The sequence below is a fragment of the Cherax quadricarinatus genome, chromosome 63 (genome assembly GCF_038502225.1).
Source record: "Cherax quadricarinatus isolate ZL_2023a chromosome 63, ASM3850222v1, whole genome shotgun sequence".
NCBI lineage: Eukaryota > Metazoa > Arthropoda > Malacostraca > Decapoda > Parastacidae > Cherax > Cherax quadricarinatus.
In genome coordinates, this window is record NC_091354.1 from 8,417,218 (window position 1) to 8,423,217 (window position 6,000).

Consider the following 6,000-nt stretch of genomic DNA (forward strand, 5'->3'; position numbering starts at 1 on the left):
CTTACAATTTTAAATACTTGGTTGCCTTCACCTACATTTAACTATTTTCTTTTCGCCGGTGTTCGCCTCTTCTGACTTATTATTATCAGTGTTAAACTTATTTCCCTTCAGAGCATCACCGATCTCACACGGCAAGTTCCACTAAACTTGGTGAGCCTGATGAGGTGACATTGTTGACATGCGCGAGCGTATTCATCCATAAAGCAAAGGCAATAAGTTTTCTGAGCTCAATTCAAGAACTAGTAATGTTCTTTTGATTAACTTTGCAAGGCTAATTAATATCCAAGATATATATTGACATTAAGGTGTAGTGATCAGCGTCGTTGGCTAGTGTGACGGCTTACCGTGTCTGGGTCCCTGAAAAATTATCGAATATGTGACGACTGTTCATTACGATTATTACAAATTATATATCAATGCTTTATCAATCCACATTTTTTTTTGCCTATGTTCTACCAGTCCATTTGCAGTTTAGCTGTTCTAACATTTATTTTCACAAAAATGTTTAATCAGGCCAATGGTCCATCCATACGTTCTTGAGTACACCAAATGTGTGCAACTGAACTGAAGGCTGTTGATCTACCTCCCTTAATAGCGGGAGGGTTCGTTTTTGTTTAGTATCTGACGCTCGGGAGATGCAGGTTCCCATGTGTTGCAAAAGCCGACCTTGTTGAATTCTTTCTTTAAAGTGTTTTGCAGTGGGGCAACGCTTCGCTCTGAAGCAGCCTTCTTTAAGTCACGTTCTAGTACATTTATCTCTGTCTTCATTCCTGTCGGCAGTATAGTCTCCAACCAACTTCAGAGATCTCTGAACGTCCTCGTGCTCTCTCCCGAATACGGCTGGCAGAGCCTGTTGACCTATCCTCGTTAATGTCACAAAAGTAGTTGAATATCTTTGACTTGTTTGAACTTTTAAGTGTTCTTATGACTTGTTTGAACTTTTAAGTGCTCTTATAATAACACGTTGATCTTCTGTTAAGATTTTTTAAACCATCCTAAGACGTTGAACCCCTTTTTAGATAGGTAAATCTCTTTTAATATTGCCGAACCTCTCATATCTCATAAGATTATCGAACCTCTCATAATACTGTCAGATCTCATCTATTTTAATTTTTAAAATCTCTCGGCTATTCAGATTATGTGAAAGCAAAGATTACTAATAATCTTCTATTAAAAACTAAAGGCTGTCGAATCGTTTTCAGAACTGTTTCAGATGTCTGCCCAAATTATACACAACTTATTCAACTTCCCCACTGAAACCTTGGGTTGTGAATTCATTTTTCACAGGAAGTAGTAACTAAGGAGAACACACAGGTCGTAGAATAAGCTTACTCTGTAGCTCGTATCTTCTCTTCACTATTTTCAGTAAAACTCCATTTGGATCAAGGAGACAGCAGTAAATTCGTGTGATTAGCACGGTTGGTTATTTCGACTACTCGTTCGTTTTAGCCGGGAACAACGAGAGTGTTCCCTTGATAACTTATCCTGATGGCAGTATTACGACACACCATTAAAGGATAGTTTAGTATGATGGAAGTTATGACTACCATTGGATTCTAAGGGCTGAGATACATTTCATATACGATTTGGCGTCATTATTTATATTGATATTTGCCGTTCCTCTAGTTTCTCATGAGCTGTTTCATTTATGGTGGTATCAATTGGATATTGCTCTCTTGGCAAGCCGAGGTCCCCGGTCAGGTGACCGAACACTCCAGTTATAGGTCATCATATGACTAGAACTCGCGTCAGGAAACACTTATCCTGTTTCCTGACAAACATTATACTTACCTATTGTTTTCTGTGAGTGTTTGTGACACAGGGTATCAGTGAATGTGTTTTCTATGTGCGAGTCACTCTGGATATAATGATCCTCAACAGAGGGTCATTATAGCCATAGGCAGGTCATTTTAGTCATTTTACCCATAGACAGGTTCGGTTTATCCATGAGTAGTGTCATTTTATTTACTGGCATGCCATTTATCCATAGCAATAGTCATTTTATCCGTTGGGAGGGGTCATTTATCTGTGATGGGGGTCCTTTTATCCGTGAAGGGGTCACTTTTATTTGTGAGGGGGGCCATTTTATCTATAACGGAGGGGCATTTTATCCTTGACGGGGGTAATTTTATCCGTGACGGGGGTTCTTTTATTCAGGGGACATTTTACCATTACAAAGGGGCATTTCATCAATAAGGGAGGCTTCATTTCGTCTCCAAATGGGCAACATTTTCGCCATACCGGGGTCATTTTATCCTTACAGGGTCACATTATCCATTCGTTTAGGACGGCAAGGTCACTAAAGAAACAACTGTCTCTTACGTCTGCCTCAATAACAAATCCATTATTTATAATGTTCGTACTGACAGGCGTTTACATTGATTACCAGTAAAACCAAGAAGGCAGTTTTCAGGAGGTAATCAAACTAGTTGATGATTTACGCTAGTATATGGATAAAGATTCCTGGGCTCCATGGCACACCTGGATTATTGGCCAACAATTTTAAGTTATGACTCCTGATATCAATGTTGTTAGGGTATTACAGCAAGGGTAATCGTTACTAACCTGGCAATGCTTTCACATATCTTCGTTCTTCCCACTCGAGAAGAACTGTTCCCAATCCCTTAAATTTGGAATCAAAACTTTGCCCACCAAAAAACGAAGTATTGTGGAAACAATTCCCGAGGGAATGAGGGCTTCAGCGCGGCCCAGATGTTCCACACGGAGGTATGAGGGTGAGAACAATGTCAGTTCAGGTCTGGCTACTGTGGTGGACGGACGTTGTCTCTCGCACTTCACGTCTCCTCTCTCGTGAGGTCACAAACACGTGTGCGTTTTTTCATTGCATGAACCAGGATTTATTTTTCTCTTAGAAATATGTTAACGCAGCGCTATCTGCATGGGTATAGATTAAAAACATGATAAATTTTTACTCATTAAATTGGTACATCAGGTTAAAATACTTGTAGGTTCAACGAAAAAAATATTTTTAGAGCAAGATTTTATTATGGCAACTTATTTTTCCCTGAATGTAGAGCTTGTATATAGAGGGAAACGTTGTCAAAACCAAATACATGTATATAACCATAAGAATGTGTCAAATTCCGATGGAATTTGTGAAATGAGAGACTGTGTTTATACATGCTTTATAATGTAATGTACAAAAAAAAACTAACAATAGTCTGGATTTGTGGATAAGAATAACAATGTTTATTCTGATAAGAAAGTTATCTGGTTGGTGTTGCAAGTTTTGACTAGAGACAAAGTATTGACGTAATTTGGTTTATACGTTAATTAGGAAGTCTAGACGTTAATAATAAGAAAATTCGGTAGTAAACAAAAAGAAAGTCCAGAAGCAAATAATAAGAAAGTATATACGTTAATAAGAAAGTATATACGTTAATAAGAACGTTCAGACGTTACCAAGGAAGGCCATAGGTTAATGAAGTCCAGACCTTAATAATGAAATGGAGACAATGTTATTAAAGTTTAGACACTAGTAAGGAAGACTCTTGCTAAAAAGAATTAGGTGTTGATGAGAAAATCCAGAAGATGATCACTCCACTCAGAAAGTTCTTTAAATACCCGCAAGTGATCCGTGGTACTGATATCGCTTGAGAAAGTTGATATTTTTGTTTAGTTAAACTGTGACGCATTATAAGTATCTAAAAACAATAACTAACCATGGCATAAAGTGTGGGTCACCTCAGTGCAGTGTCAGTGGTATAATTTTAAGTCAGCACTTTGTATTACCATGCCCCTATGGTTATGCATTCTGCATGCCTAATCTACCGAAACCAACTCATTTAAATATATCAGATACTTAAACATTTCCATTTATGTATCTAGGCAGACTGTCTTATTTCAAAGTATTATCCGGATACAATTAGGCAAACATTACTAGAATTTTTGAGGAATTTTAGCTACGTATAACATTTCACTTATAAATTATACTTTGCATTTGACCTAACCAAACCTTTACTACACTCCCACGTTCAGGGTGCTGGAAAAATCGCCTGTGCTGAATTGTCTTTCGATGAGTTTCAGACCTTGAAATATGCTAAAGTCATCACAAATATAAACTGTATATATATATATATATATATATATATATATATATCTATATATATATATATATATATATATATATATATATTAGCAGTTTGGAGGGATATGTTGTGTATCTTTATACGTATATGCTTCTAAGCTGTTGTATTCTGAGCACCTCTGCAAAAACAGTGATAATGTGTGAGTGTGGTGAAAGTGTTGAATGATGATGAAAGTGTTTTCTTTTTGGGGATTTTCTTTCTTTTTTTTGGGTCAACCTGCCTCGGTGGGAAACGGCCGACTTGTTGAAAAAAAATGTATATATATATATATATATATATATATATATATATATATATATATATATATATATATATATATATATATATCCCATGAATAATTTTTTTTTCAATTTCGAAAATGAGATTCTGGTGTAAAAAGTCGTCTTGCATATACTTAAGAGTTTTAAGAGCTGTGAGGAAAATTGTCCGAACATTTTCTGCAATCTGAATAGAGTAATTACTGCTGTTAGTGACGCCACTTTCATTGTTGCTGGTATTTCTCAACATTTCTATTGTATCGTGTATCTTCTACCCAATATCATAAATCGTTGAATATAAGTTTTTTATTGTATTTCGTCTACTCGAATATCGTATTACAGCATATCATCGTAATCACTTTAACCTTTAGTACTAATCATTATCACTATCACATTCAGAATCACCATCACCACCACAATCATGTTTACCCTATCACCGTCACTAAGATTCTGATCAGCATATCCACCATCATCACTATCATCATCATCATTACCAATACTGTCATACAACCATCACATATATAATAAAAACTATAATAAATAAAATATCTTATTAGTATAATATATATATTTTACAATTGATTGTAATTCATACTAAATTTGTAGGTGAAAGAAATGATATAAAAGTGAAATGTGCTTCATGAATTAAATATTTATATATGTGTATAACATGTCAGCGTTCAGCTGATTCAGTGTAATCGTAAAACTTTTTTTTTCCAAAGTGAGATTTTTTTTGAGATTCATTGTGTATATCGAGTTGTCAGCCTTAGAAAGTCTTACCACACCCCGACCTGGTCACTGCAACTCCCACTGAGGTCGTGGCGTATTCAACACCTGCTAACATCAACGCAAGTTTACTAAAATATCTGCCGACAACAACTCAAACATAGCTGCCGACAACAACAAATGCCAAGCATAACTGCCGACATTAACAAAAGCCAAGCATAACTGCCGACATCAACGAAAGCCATTCACACACACACACACACGCCAACTTGGGATCAACGTGGACTCATTTCCACATCTGCCAAAATCAACACGTATCTGCTGCTGTACTTGGCAATACCGAGTGTCCATTCTCATACGCGTCGTATAAACGTCTGAGTTGTACACCATTGATGCTCAGATGAGAGGATGGGCCCTTAGACCGGGCGTTGGATGGTGGGTGGGCCAGCCCTCCGTAGTGACATGCAGAGCTCGTGACCCATACTGAATGACCTCCCACGACCGGCACCAGAACAGAGCGGGATGCTTTCCTAGAAGGGTACACTAAGTGCCAGGGAAGCCAGTGAACGATGCCGTGGTCGTGGGGGTCAGTCGGCGGGTGTCTGAGAAGTGGCAGAGCCAGGAAATCTGCAGCATACAGAGCAGCAGTTGCTGATGCAGTCGCTGCTGATGGCCTCGACATGGCTATCACCCACCTCCCTAGCTACCAGGTAAGTCCTATCTAGTAACACCATAAGCAAAATGTATCTCAATGCTTTTAAATGGTTTATTTTCCTTACTAAACTTACCTTCCAAAGCATGTTATTAAATTAAAATTTTATAAAAAGAGGAGCATAGTAGACTAACAACAAGTAAATTAAGATCAGACAAAAATCTTAATACATGTAATATTTTCCATAATTAATCAA